The following is a 15,422-nucleotide window of genomic DNA, read 5'->3' as shown; positions in this document are numbered from 1 at the left end:
TTCAAGGCTCAGGGGTCCAAGATTATCTTCTGTGTCTGTGTTAATTGGTTTCCCTTTTCTTTGTTGAAGAGGGTCTGTGCAGCCCTTCTGCCTAGTCCGCCATCTTGCCGGAACTCTCTCTTATTTCTTTATGTATGATATTCTTGATGTCATCCCACAACTTGTCTGGTCTTCGGTGATTGATGTTCTGTGCGTCAAATCTATTCTTTAGTTGGTCTCTAAATTTAGGTGTAATATAATCAAGGTCTTATTTTGGCTCTCATGGACTTGTTTTAATTTTAACTTAACTAGTATATCAGTAATTGATTGTTCCACAGTTAGCTCTTGGCTTTGTCAGAACTGATGATATGGTGCTTCTCCATCACCTCTTTCCACAGATGTAGTCAATTTGATTCCTGTTTATTCCATCTAGTAAGATCCACATGTATAGTCACCATTTATGTTGTTGAAAAAGGCATTTGTAATGAATAAGTCATTGGTCTTGCAAAACTCTATCATGTGTTTCCAGCATCATTTCTATGACCAAGGCCATATTTTCCAAGTACTGATGCTTATTCCTTGTTTCCAACTTTCACATTCCAATCACTAGTAATTATCGATATATCTCGATTGTATATTTGGTCAATTTCAGACTGCAGAAGTTGGTAAAAATCTTCAGTTTCTTAATCATTGGTTTTAGCTGTTGGTACATAAATTTGAATTATAGTGGTATTAACTGGTCTTCCTTACAGGCATATGGATATTATTCTATCACTGACAGTGTTGTACTTTAAGATAGATCTTGAAATGTTCTTTTTGATCATGAATGTTGTGCCATTCCCCTTCAATTTTTCATTCCCAGTATTGTAAACCATGTGATTCTCTAATTTGATGTTGCCAACACCAGCCCATTTCATCTCACTAATGCCCAGGGTATCAATCTTTGTGCATTCTATTTCATGAAATGGAATTCAATGGTAGCTAACAACAACAACAATTCTAATGACCTGTATAGTCAGTATAGAATGCCCATGTGAGAGTTTTCCCAACGAAAGGACAAGGGAACTGGGGTATTTATAGCCCAACCACCTCAATCATTAGTTAAGAGGTCCTAGAGTCAACAGTAACTCTCCAGTAGCATGACCTGCCACACACAAGCTCTGCCACCAGCAAAAGACCTCAGGTAGAGATACGGGGATCCAGAGTAAACTACCACTGGTAAGAGCTGAAGAGACACAGGTGGGTCTTGGATAGTCTCTGCTTCCTTCCAGACACATATTTGTCTAGTCTTGTGTGTTTTAGCATTTCTTGCTGACTTCTGCACAGATTTTTATGTGGGGTAGGAAAATCTACCCATGGAGTACCTTGCTCCCCTAGTTTATGTCTTTTGTCTCTGGTCTGCAATATTCTATTTCAAAAATTGGCAGCTAGCATTTTCCAATAAGGTCTAAAGATGTAACAAAATAACCAGGACAAAGGCCAAAAGTGATCAAAGTGTTTCAATCTTAATGAATAAAATGCCTGCAGGAATTAGTGCTAGAACACAATTCTGATGGAACCAGCTGCTTTATTCCACTGGTGGGGTCTCCATACTGATTGGGAGGTACTTGCTACCTCCAGGAGAAGAGCTGGCCTGATCTCTAAAACCTCATCAGGGACCTTAGGATGTAAATAAAGCCTTTGCTAAAGCAAGCCACGGTGAGAATAGCAAACATCTGAGCAGATCTGCGTGCCACTGTTTTCCCAGCAAGGAGACTCTGCAGCAGGGCCACCCTACCATTCCCTAATTACCTCAGCACTGAACAGAAGCCAGAAAGCCCCAATCATTAATTTTTATGGAGGACATTTTCCAAGAGGCTGCCTGTGTCCCACCTTACTCTTCAGAGCTGGCAAGTGATATACCCAGAGCTTGCAAAGAGGTTGAAAGGTTAAAAGTGGCCATGGTCAGTCTAAGACAGTGGCTCTCAACCAGGGATGATTTTGTGCTACAGGGAACATTTGGCAATGAATGGAGACATTTTTCATTGTCATGGTCGGAAGGCAAGCTGGTACTGGCATCTGGTGGAGAGAGGCCAGGGATGCTAGTAAACATTCTAAGATGCACAAGACAGTCCCTTACAACAAAGGATTATCCAGCTCAAAATGCCAATGGTGCTGAGGTTGAGAAATTCTGTTCTCCTGCTGGAAAAGAGAGTAAGATGGACCTCAACAAGCCTCCTCTGAAATTCCTTTCCCTCCTTCAACCCTGACTCAGCTCTTGGCAGACTTTATTTTGCTCATTAAGCTCCAAACAATACCCCATTCCACTATCCATCCAAATTCCTGTTATAGTCTCAGAATCCCCTTCTCAACTCACCTGTACCTTTTTTCATTTTTTTTTTTTTTTTCCTCAGAATTTACTGAAAGTTTTCTCACTGGAAGTCTGGGGTCTGCTCTGCTGTAAAATGGAAAGTGCTGCATCCCAGGAGCCTCCCAGGATGACTGGGTGATCCACGTGTGAGCACCTGGCTGCAGCAGAGCAGGGTAGATCTGTTGCTTCACTGGCATTAAAGACAATCCAGGACAGCATGGATTGCCCTGGTGCTCAATAATTACTTCTTGGTTTATTTGTTAGGTTATTTATAGTTAGGTTTGGATGTCTGTCTCAGAAACTCAGACTTGACAGTTTTGTGCAATATAGTTCAGTTCAACAGATGTCCTCTGAACATTGCAATAAATAATGCTTCACTCCTTGTCGGGGGAGGGTGAGGAGGTGGGTACAAAAGAGAGTAGGCAAGGGCTCCTGCCCTGGAGGGCCTTTGAGTGTAAATACCTGTAAGACAGAGATAATACAATGTGGCAAGTACCAGGACAGAGATCTGTGGTAGAAAACATATGGAAGAGGCAGTTAGGGAAGGCTTCCTGAAAGAGGTCGTACCTGAGTGGAGACTTAAAAACAGAGAAGTTGTGCTAGCAGAAAAGGAGGTTTGAGGAAAAATTTTCCAGCGTTCCAATGAAACAACTAGAAAATAAGTGCATCAGAAAGTCTTCACAATGCTTACAGATTTAGATGAAGAGAAATACAATTTTCTTTGATCATTAAACAAAAGTACATTTTTATAGTGTAGACAAAATATTTCAAAATGCATCATTTTCACAACCTCCATATGAGGGTGACAAGACAGACTATTATTCCAATTTACGTTTGGAGGAAGCTGGCCCAAAAGACTTAAGCAATTTGTGCAAATTACAACTCTAGTTAAGATCTCATCTCCAGGCTTTGACCAGGAGGCAGGCTGCTGAATACAGTGGGAATTGACTGGAGTTTGCAACTGGACAGACCTTGGTAAAAACTCAAGGTCTTTACTTACTGACTTCATGACCTTAACCCAATTACTCATAGTTTCTCTTGTGCAAAACGGGAAAACTAGTATTTCCCATGCAGGGGCTGTTGTGAGGATGAAACGAGATAACCAACATTGGCAATTCAGTGTTAGAATTCTCCCCTTCCATGCAGGTGACCTGGGTTTGATTCCTGGCCAACCTTTCTCACACACAACTGCCACTAGTCTGCCAGTGGAGGCTTGCGTGTTGCTATGACGTTGAACAGGGTTCAGCGGAGCTTCCAGAGTAAGATGGACTAGGAAGAAAAGCCTGGTGATCTACTTTTGAAAATCAGCCAAAGAAAACCCTGTGGATCACAACAGTCTGCTCCACAGTCTATAATGAGGATGGCTTAGGACTGGGCAGTATTTCATTCCATTGTGCACGGGTTACCATGAGTTGCAGGCTGACTCAGTGGCAACCAATAACAACAGCAACCGTAAGTATGTGGCACATGGTAGGCCAAGAAATGGTCTCTACAAGTTTTGGCTCTTAACTATGAACTGAAAAAGTTCAACTGGTTAGATCTTTCTTTTTTGGTTTTGCTTTCTTATAGTTCCACAACTTGATTCTCAGTGTGCTCAAATTAATTAAACAACCTTTCTTCAAGGATGAGAAAGCTGATGTGCTTTTGAGAGGCATGCTAATTACACTTGACATCTCCTTTAATAATATGAGATTAAAAAAGAATTGGAAGTGCGATTTTGAAATGTACAAGACAACCATGGTAACGGCAAACTGATCTAGATTGGCTCTGTAATCTTGTTTACTTGGATTCTTTTCTTTGCTTAGTGTTTTCACATATATTTAAACCAAAAAGCAAAAGATATCATTGATAAACTACTTTAAAAGGCAAACAATTCCCACTTTCTTTTATTTCAAGGGGCTGAAAAGAGTTAAAGGAGCTCTGGTGGCTCAGTGGTTGAGCATTTAGCTGATAACTGAAAGCTTGCTGGTTTGAACCCATCAGCTGCTCTACGGGAGAAAGACGTGGCAGTCTGCTTCTGTAAAGATTTACAGGCTTGGAAACCCTGTGGGGCAGTTCTACTCTGCCCTATAGGGTCGCTATGAGCTGTAATTGACTTGATGACAATGTGTTTGTTTTCTTGTTTTTGAAGAGAGTTGATACAGCTCTATCATTCCTGCTCTCATCAATTCAGCTCACAGTGAACTAACCCTGTCCACCCACTCACAAACCAAAAGCAAAAAAAAAAAAAAAAATCTTGCTGTTGATTTGATTCCAACTCATGATGACCCCATGAGTATCAGAGTAGAACTGTGTTCCTTAGGGTTTTCAACAACTACTTGTTCAGAAGTAGGTCATCAGGCATTTCTTCTGAGACACCTCTGGGCAGACTTGGACCAACAATCTTTCAGTTAGCACCCAAATGTGTTAGACCTTTGTGCCATCTAGGAACTCCAGATCTGGGAAAGAACTATACAGACTCTGGATACAAGACTGGAGGCCATTAGAGTAGGGAACTCTAAAGTCTTAAGGACTTGACCTATGATCTAGTAGGGGGTGTAAAGATTCACTGCCTCTTGGGCAGAGGTATAGCCATAGAAAGGCCAGAGAAAGGCCCTCTAGAACCTGGGTCCCAGGGCTGTAGCCAAGGTTGGGCAATCTACTTCCGTAGTGATACTGCCTCAGAAACCCAAGGAGGGGTTGCTGTGAGTCAGGTCCAACTCAATGGCACATAACAACAACAACAAATGCTCCAGGGACTAAACAGTTGTAAACCAAGAATCTATGTTACATCACACTGCTAGAGTAGGGTAGGTAGGAAGGGGTAGTAATAAGAGGACTGGAGTTAGAAATAAAACAATCAGAAGCCTTTTGGTATATATTTGAACCTGGCTCCTGCTGTCAACTGTTTGGATCCCAGAATGTATGGGAAACCCAAGTGTCTGTGTTTCCTAGGGTTGCTGTAACAAAAAAAATACCACAAGTGGGTGGCTTTAAAGAATGAAAATTTATTTTCTCATAGTTCTGAGGCTAGGAGTCTGAATTCAAGGCATCAAAAAAGCTAGGCTCTCTATCTGTCTCTGTCTTTCTTTCATTCTTTGTTCACCCCAGGGGAAGATCCTTGTCTCTTCCTGCTTCTGTGGCCCTGGAATTCCTCAGCTGCTTGTCTTCCCCATGTAAATCTGTATCTATTCTCTTTTTATAAAATATCACTCAGAAGGGATTAGGCTTAGGACCCACCTTACTCTGCTATGATCTCATTAACAACAAAAAGAAAACTCTATTTCCAAAATGAGAAATGAGTTCTATTTATAGATACAGAGATTAAGACTTCAACATAACTTTTTTGGAGAGACACAATTAAATCCACAAAGCCAAGCTTCAGAGGAAAGGCATACTGCAGTGTGGAGCTGGGATGAGCAGAATGGGAAGAACTAGAATGAAAATAGCCTAGGATAATTCTAACATTTCACCCGTCCTCTTTGCTTTGGTTCCTATAACTCTAAAATGGAAATATTTCAAGTCCTTTTCCCAAATTGACTTCACAGTCATGGTTTGGAAAATAACCCTGTTAAAAGAATGGGTCCAGATATAGAAACTGGGGAGCAGAATTCATGACTGCTCTCTCCCTGACATGTGATATTCAATATCACATAGCCTGGCAATCTTACCTCCCAAATGTCTCTCAAACCCCTCTCCATCTCCTACCCACCCTCCATCACTGCTTTAATTCACATACTTACCATCTCTTACATGAACCACAACAACGATGCCCTATCCAATCTCCTCCATTCTTTCCTCCACACAGTCTGCTGGAAAACTCTTCCTACAGCACATCTCCAGCCACGTCACTCTTCAAAGTCCAAAACCTTTAGTGGCTCCAGCTTGTCCACTGAGAAGTAGTCAAACCCCTTAGCATGACATTGTTACTGTTTGGTTTCTGCTCCAATCCCACAGTTCCGGTTTTTAAGCTTGGACCCACCAGCCAAAGGGAGTATTCCAGATTTATCTCCCAGATAAGAGAATCATGTTATGTCTGATTCTCCAACTGTGTCTCTGAGTTCCGAAAACTAAACCAGTTGCTCTCACGTGGATTCCAATTCATGGTGATTCCATGTGTGTCAGAGTAGAACTGTACTCCATGAAGTTTTCAATGACTGCAATCTTGTGGAGGTAAATCACCAGCCTTTCTTCTACAGTGTCACTGGGTGGATTTGAACCTCAAACCTTTCTGTTAGTAGCTGAAGGCAAACTATTTGCACCATCCAGGAAGCTCCAAAGCCTTTGTTGTTGTTATGTGCTGTCGAGTCGGACCCGACTCATAGCGACCCCTCCTTGGGTTTCTGAGGCAGTATCACTACAGAAGTAGATTGCCCCATCTTCCTTCCGAGGAGTGGCTGGTAGGTTTGAACCACCAGCCTTCTGGTTAGCAGTCAAGTGCCTTAGGCACTATGCTACAAAGCCTTTAGGGCCCTACATTTCCAGACTAATGGCAATTCCAGGGGAATGACTCACCATTCCAGAGGCTCCTGAAAACATCAGCAGGGATAAACACTAGAGAGAAGGTTTGTGGCAGACACGGAGAGGAGCTGCCCAGATTCTCCTTGAAGGAAAGACTTCCTACCCGGCCGCAGGAAGAGTGGCCAGGAAACAGCTCACAATTGTCAGCCTCTTCAGGATCAATCTCACTGCAGACTTCCATCTTGTCCCAGTTGCCCTTCTCTGTGAAAATCTCATTTGGTGATGAAATAAAATGGGGGTATGAAGATCTGGCCATTTTGCCCCAAATGGGAACAACACTAATGACCACTATTTCTTCCAGAGATCCACACTAGGTTGGTGAAAATTTTGTCAAGGCTGCATTTCAGTTTCACCTCTCTTTCTAGATATTTGGCTAGAATATGCAGCAGAGGATATCCTTCCAGTTCTACAGAAAGACCCAGAAGACAGACCATTTACCAAAGCTATCAAGAACTTTCTTAGGAGCTCTGTTGGCGTAGTGCCTAAGACATTTGACTGTTAACCAGAAGGCTGGCAGTTCAAACCCACCAGCCACTCCTCGGAAGGAAGTTGGGCAATCTACTTCTGTAGTGATACCGCCTCAGAAACCCAAGGAGGGGGTCACTATGAGTTGGATCTGACGCAATGGTTTTTGTTTTATCAAAAATATTCTTAGGATAAGAACACCAGAGTCACTAAGTCCAGTGGGGCTAGGCAGGGCTGATGGTAAGAGAGGCTGTTACCCAACTTGGCTCACTGATAGCAGTGACCTAGTACAATATAGGCATAGTGGCTTACCTAGGAAACACCAAGGAAATGCAATTATTCTGAGCATCCAGGACAGAATGGTAGCCAAGGGACTCTGACTCATAATAGGACATGGAGTCCTTAGGGTTCAAATAGATAGGAAGTTGTCAAGAATGCAACCTAGCATGTAACAGCAGAAGAAATAAGCTGGATGACCAGGAAACTGACAGAATTTGCTAGTCAAGTTATAGCTCTGGTTGCAGCTGTTGTTTCTCTGCTAGAGTAGACTGATAGGCTTCAGGTACTGTTATGAACTGAATTGTGTCCCACAAAATGTGTGCTGAAATCTTAACCCCTATACCTGTGGAGGGAGCTCTGGTAGCATAGTGGCTAAGACACTTGCCTGCTAACCAGATGGCTGGCGGTTCAAACCCACCAGCCACTCCTCGGAAGGAAGGTTGGGCAATCCTACTTCAGTAGTGATACTGCCTTGGAAACCCAAGGAGGGGTCGCTATGAGTCGGGTTTGACTCGACAGCACATAACAACAACAACAGCAACATACCTGTGGAAGGTGCTCTGGTGGCATTGTGCCTAAGACATTTGACTGCTAACCAGAAGGCTGGAGAATCAAACCCACCAGCCACTCCTTGGAAGACAGATCGGGCAATCTACTTCCAGAGTGATACCACCTCAGAACCCAAGGAGGGGTCACTGTGAATTGGATCTAACCTGACAGCAGTGAGTTTTTTTGGTTTTATACCTGTGGATGGGAGCTCTGGTGGCATAGTGCCTAAGGCATTTGGTTTGGGTTTTGTATGCCTGTGGATGTAATCCTGTTTGGAAATAGGGTTTTCTTTGTTATGCTAATTATTCTACATCAGTGTAGGGTATGTCCAAAATATATAATCACTTCTGAGTTACAAAAAAGAGCAGATTAGATACATAGTAGTCTGTGAAGAAGTGCAAACCAAGACAATGCTACGTGGGGATCTATAAGTCAAGAAACCAAAGAACTCCTAGGTCTACCAGTAAAAAAGGAGACATTAGCCTTCAGAAATATGAGAAAATAAATTTGTTTTTCAAATTCACCTACTTGCGGTATTTGTGTTACAGCAAGAATACTCATTCCAAACCCACTGCTGTCAAGTCGATTCTAACTCACAGCAACCCTGTAGGATAGAACAGAACTGTCCCAAAGGGTTTCTGTTATGGTTACATAGAGCCACTCTGACAGGTATATACCACAAATGTGATGGCTTGAACAGTGTATTCTCTTATAGTTCAGGAGGCTAGAAGTCCAAGTTCAAAGTGCCAGGTTCTAGGACTTGTGTGAAAGCCCCTCAACCTTGGGCTTCAGCTTTGCCTCTTGCTCCCCACCCAATGAAGCTAGAGGCATCTCTTCACTCAGGCAGCTACTGGACACTGAGGCTAACAAGCCCAAGGTCAACAAATAAAATGGCACAGTCCTAATGTTACCAAACCACACAGCAGGCCATTAATTCAAGTCCATTAAAAGTCCCAAGGTCGGCAAAACATGGCAGGCTGCTTAATAGTGACTTGGCTACATGCAGGGCTTAAGCATGCCATAAGCTAGAGACCGTTCCCCAAGACTTCTCCTTATATACGGGAAGCAGACCACATCCCTAAGGCAGCTACTCAGCTGCTCCAACATATTCCACCATGGAGTTAATTACCAATCTCACCATGGGGAATAACTACATCCAGCTGCCCAGACACTCAACCAGGCCCAGCCAAGTTGACACACAAACTTAACCACCACAGTTTCCAAGGCCATAAATCATTACAGAAGCAGACTGCCACATCTTTCTCCTGCAGAGCAGCTGGTGGGTTTGAGCCAATGACTTTTTGGTTAACAGTCAAATGTTTTAACCACTGCACTACCAGGGCTCCTTACAAGCAACAATCAAAAAAACAAACAAACTCTGCCATCAAATCATTTCTGACTCATAGTAACTCCCTTTGAGTTTCCGAGGTGGTAAATCTTTATGGAAGTAGATTGCCCGGTCTTCCTTCCGCAGAGTGGCTGATGGATTTGAATGTCCAACCTTCTAGTTACCAGTCAAATGCCTTAGGCACTAGGCTACCAGAGCTTGCATTCACATGGAATGGACAACAGTGTATATTTACAATTTTGCCCAAGGGCTATATTAACTCTCTTTTGTGTGGTGCAAATGGTTAAGTGCTTGACTCTCAGCCAAAAAGTTGATGGTTTGAATTCACCCAGAGACACCAGGACTGGTAATCCGCTTCTGAAAGGTCACAGCCTTAAAATCCATATGAAGCGCTTCTACTCTGTACACATAGGGTTGCCATAAGTCACAAAAACTCCACAGCAACTAATAACAATGACAACACGTTTTGCAGTCTCATGATATCTGGACCATCTGTACATAACATAACATCACATTGATCCATTATGTCAGACTAGATAAGAAAGAGGTGTCTAAAATGAGAAAGAGGTGTCTATTATACATGAACTCCAGAGGGTTGGAGATAAACAGTACAAAGACTCAGGGGACTGTCACATCCATAAAATGTGTCCAATGGTCAGGGATATACCGGGGCACTTCCACTAAAATAAAAGACAAATCATTGTAACTTGCACCTCCAACCATGAAGATGGAATCACAATATCTGGTGGGCTTCTTCGGACTCAATTCTGAAACTGAATTATGGAGCAGGCCTGTGACCATGAGATCTCCTGGTCTTAGATACTTCACTACCCTGAAGCTGCCTTCTGCCTGACAGAGCATTAGAGCGCCTGCTGAAGCCACAGCTGTGTATCAGCCCAAAGGCAATACTCTGCAAGGATGGGGACCATCCTCCAGGATATCATGTATACACAGATCAAAGATCTCTGTATGGACCTGTATCTCCACAAGGAAGACTACAGAAGTCCAGGAGCCTAGGAGTGGAAGCAAGAAAGGCCTCACTTACTAACTCCTAATGATCCACCAGTGAACTCTGTACTTCCATCCTTATAACTCTGGGCTCTTCAAAGTCTTCATTCCTGGAAAGTGTGTAGTTTCTGTAGGGGACACAACAAGAGTGCTATTGAATCATGTGGTATGGTTGCTGTCTGGAAGCTCTGAATTCCTTGTGTTGAGGGACCAGCAGGCAAGAAAAGAAGTCACCATCTTGACAGGGTTAGTTGATCCTGATCATCCAGAGGTATTACACAATAGGGACATGAAGGAACAAGTGTAAAACATGGGTAACCCATTTGGGTCCTTTTGATATTCCCCTGCCCAATTGTGACTATCAATGGACAGTCTCATGCCCATGAGAAGGGCATGCTGACTAGGGGCTCAGACCCCTTGGGGAGGAGGATCTGGTTCCAACACCAGGAAAGCTACCAAGTTCAGCAGAGGTGGAAGCTAAATGAGAGAATCTAGAATGGAGAGGAGAAGCAGAGACAAAGAATATCAATTGTGACCTCAAGGTGGCAGGGGCTGTATTTAATTCCACCAATCTCCCTCTGAGAACAAGACTCCCACCAGAGTCCTAGATAAGCTGCTCCCTGAGTATGTGTAAAGAAGAGAATCTGAGTGGTACAAGGAATAGACTTTGATGTGCATGAAGGTGCACCATCCAGGTCACCTTTGAGGAAGGCCTGTTACCAATTGTGGGGCGGGCACTCAATAGGAAGCTTCCCACTGTCAGTCTCTTCAAGGTTTTCCTCAGCTGCACAAAGACTCCTTGCTGTATTCAGTAGCCTGCCTATTCTTCAAAATCTGTATCTGGTGACTGGGTAAGGCAAGGGGAAATGGCCTGGCCATTCTGGCCCAATGGGGCACAAGGTGATAGGCATGCCTCAATCCAGAGCTCCCCACTGGATTTGCTTCTTAATCCCTGTTTTAGTTATCTGTTGTTGTTTGTTGTTATGTACTGTCGAGTCACACCTGACTCATAGTGACCTCTCCTTGGGTTTCTGAGGCAGTATTACTACGGAAGTAGATTGCCCCATCTTCCTTCCGAGGAGTGGCTATCTAGTGCTGTTATAAAAAAAATAGCACAAGTGGGCGGCTTTAACAAATAGAAATTTATTTTCTCACTTAGGAGGCTAGAAACTGAACTCAAGGTGCTGGCTAGAGCAAGGCTTTCTCTGTTAGTTCTGGAGGAAGATGGTTGCCTCTTTTCAGCTTCTCTTTCTTGATTCCTTGGAGATCGCATGTGGTGTGACATCTATCTCCCCCCCTCTACTGCTTACTCTGCTTGCTTAATGTGCTCTTTCATATGTCCAAAGGGATTGATTTATGATACACCCTACACTAACACTGTATCATCAATATAACAAAGGAAATCCATTCTCAATGGGACTATAACCACTTAGGATTTATAATAAATATTTTTTGGGACACAATTCAATCCATAACAGTCTCTAATAAACATTTCATACCCCAAACTCCATTTCTGAGTCCATTTCTAGAAAGCCTAACCTGTGACCAGATTAATACTGAAAATGTAGAATGTATATGGGTATGGAGTAGGGGTTAGCCTTTGGCACTGGATGGCTGTAATGTAATAGGAGACTTTTTTCTTCCCATCCCACCCCAAAAAACTAAAAAAATGTTGAAGTTGATAAATGTCAAATGGCAACCTCAAATAAGTATTTTTTTTTAGGGGGTGGGAGGTAAGGAGTAGCATATTAAGATGTTAAGCAGAGGGCCACACTCCCAACAGAGCAAGCTGTCATTTCTTTTCCTCCCAGATAGCAGTTCTGGAAAAAATTGGTAGTAGTTAGTAATGGCTAAGCCATTAAAGGGGTGGCTCAAGGATGAGGTGCCTGGGAACTTATGGAGATGGATGAAAGGGAAGGAGGTTAGAGAAGTGGAAACAAGCTGCTGCTGCTGCCTCCAGCCTGTAGCTGGCTTTCTCACGATACATGTGCTGGCCAGCCCACAGCAGGTGTGAAAAAGCAGTAAACAGCACATAACACTGCCCACTTTGGGCCACACCCCCACCTTTATATAATAGAAACATTTGTGAGGTGAGGGAAAGTGGTTTATCCTGGCCTTAAGGAGCCCTGGGGGTTAAGAACTTGGCTGTTAACCTGAAGTCAGTTGTTTGGACCCACCAGTGGCCCTGAAGGAAAAAGATGTGGCAGTCTGCTTCCATAAAGATTTACAGTCTTGGAAACCCTATGTTGTTGTTGTTACATGCTGTCGAGTAGGACCCGACTCGTAGAGTCGCCTCCTTGGGTTTCCGAGGCAGTATCACTATGGAAGTAGATTGCCCAACCTTCCTTCCAAGGAGTGTCTGGTGGGTTTGAACTGCTAGCCTCCTGGTTAACAGTCAAGTGCCTTAGGCACTACACTACCAGAGCTCCCCTATGGGGCGGTTCTATAGGGTCACTGTGAGTCAGAGAGACTTGATAGCAATGGGTTTGATTTTTCATATTCCAGCCTTGAAAGGTTGAATCAATCAATTTAATGAACTGAGAAATCAACTAATTTCATTCTTTTTATTTAGTTTTGCAAACCCACTTAGTAGCTGTTGCTTGACTAAAACTGAGAAGTAATTTAAGCACTTCCTGTGTTTTTAACTAAAATTGCAGTAACATTCAGGTCATAATTTATCAAGAATATATATAGCATGTGGTAAACTGTGGTCAACGTCATGAGACAAAGTGTATATGAACTGCTGTATGGAAAGTGAATTTGCTCTGTAAACCTTCACCCAAATCACAGTAAGATAAAACAAGAGAGAGAGTGAGAGAGAAGAGCTGGAGGTGAAGTAGAGTGCATCCTTGGACCCAAGATCCCTGCACTGTACCTGCTTAGCAGAGACACCCCGGCAGAGAGACAGTAGCAGTGGAACCAAAAGGCACAAGACAGAGCAGCAGGCTTCTCTGGTCCACAGAGGCAGAGGCCAGGCCAAGAGGCCAAGGGCCAGAGAGGTGTGTCTGAGGGCACAGCAGAACAGAAACTGTCCTGATCAAAGAATTGTATCCTGAACCTGAATTGCAACCCATTACTTTCCTAATAAACCCTGTGGTAGTTAAAAAAAAAAGAATATATATAGAAGCTATACCTGTGCTTTTCTGTGTTTCTGAAAATGCCAGAATAATACTAATATTATTCATTAGACTAGTAACTTCTGTACAGCAGTTTATTTTCAATTTACCAAAATGTTCACAAGCATCCTTAGTTATTTATTTTCATTTGCACAGTTCTTTTCCAGAATAGGACAAAATTATCCATCTTTTGAAGATAGAGATGTTTGCCTGGTTTGAGTGACTTGCTTAAGGTCATAAATCTAAGAATAATACAGCAGAAATAATTTCACTTGTGGTCAGGTCATTTGAAAAGAGATGAGAAAAATGCCATAATCCCAGTCATTAGAAAAGCTCTCTAAGGATTTGTTTGTAAAATTTGTTTTCTAACCTTGCCCAAAAGAGTTATCCTATAGCATAGTAATCTGGGAAGAGAAACGGAAATAATGCATTTTAGTTGGGTGCAAGCTGACTTTTCTTACCTGTTAATTAGTTAAACCTATAAATAAATAAAATGTTTGTTGAGGTTGGCACTTGTCAGAATGTGAGAAGTATCATCCTCACATGTGTGCTTCTTAGAAAAAAAAAAAAAATCACTTGGCATCTCAACCCATCACTATCTTTTAGCGCTAAAAGGAGGTTTGCCTATAGTTCTACAATATCCTAGCCGTTGAGCCAGCTGGGAGCCAGCTTGGCACTTTGCTCATGAGCACAGAGTAGAGGGTGAGACACTGCTGTTTTCTGAGCACCAACTGAATGCCAGGTGCAGGACACATGTATAGCGTCCTTTATATACATTTTCACCTATTTTGGTCATGTTGTCAGAAGGGACCATTCCCTGGAGAAGGATGTCACGCTTGGTACGGTGGAGGGCCGACGAAAGAGGGGGAGGCCTTCAATGAGATGGATTGATACGGTGGCTGCAATGATGGGCTCAAGTATAGCAGGGATTGTGGGGCTGGCGTGGGATCGGGCAGTGTTTCGTTCTGCTGTGCATTGGGTCTCTATGAGTCGGAAACTACTTGACAGCACTTAACAACAACAACAACATATACGTATACATTTTTGAAAATCTTTATAACAACCTTGCCACCTAGGCTCTGTGTTGCTATTGTCAGTTACCCTTTACTCATTTTTCAACTCAGAGTGACCCCCTGTGATAGAGTGGTACTGTCTCATAGGGTTTCCTGGGTTGTAATCTTTGCAGAAGCAGATCACCAACTCTTTCTCCTACAGAGTAGCTGGGTTACTTCAAACTGCCAACCTTGCAACCAGTTAGCAACAGAATGCTTAACGATTATGCCACCAGGGACCACAAATTATAGAAGCTGAACCTCAGAGGGGAAGGAGCCAGGTAAAACTCACCGTTGCAAGTTCCTTTTCCTTGAACTCCAAAACCTGACAAGTGTTGCTAGGGCAGAGTTCTATTCTTCAGAGCATTTGTTTCAAAGCTCCACAACCTTCACAGAACACCTTGTCGTTTTCCATGCCACAGCATTCAGGGTCCCTGTGAATCATATGTTCTCACTGCCGTCGGGTCAGAACTGACTCATAGTGACCCCTCCTTGGGTTTCCGAGGCAGTATCACTACAGAAGTAGATTGCCCCATCTTCCTTCTGAGGAGTGGCTGGTGGGTTTGAACCACCAGACTTTTGGTTAGCAGTCAAAATGCCTTAGGCACTATACCACCACAACTCCTGAATCATATGCTAATTCCCTTGTAAACCCCTACTATTTCTTGTCTCCTCCAAGTTCCTCGTGCTCTTCTTCCCTACTGGGGGGCCCTTTCCTCCACATTTTGCCTGGTCAAAACTTTCTCATCCTTCAAAGCCCAATTCAAAGGCCACCT

The sequence above is a fragment of the Orycteropus afer genome, unplaced genomic scaffold (genome assembly GCF_000298275.1).
Source record: "Orycteropus afer afer isolate SDZICR_OR568_19922 unplaced genomic scaffold, OryAfe1.0 scaffold00313, whole genome shotgun sequence".
NCBI lineage: Eukaryota > Metazoa > Chordata > Mammalia > Tubulidentata > Orycteropodidae > Orycteropus > Orycteropus afer.
The sequence above is the reverse complement of the archived record's forward strand: the minus strand, read 5'-3'. Positions refer to the sequence as shown.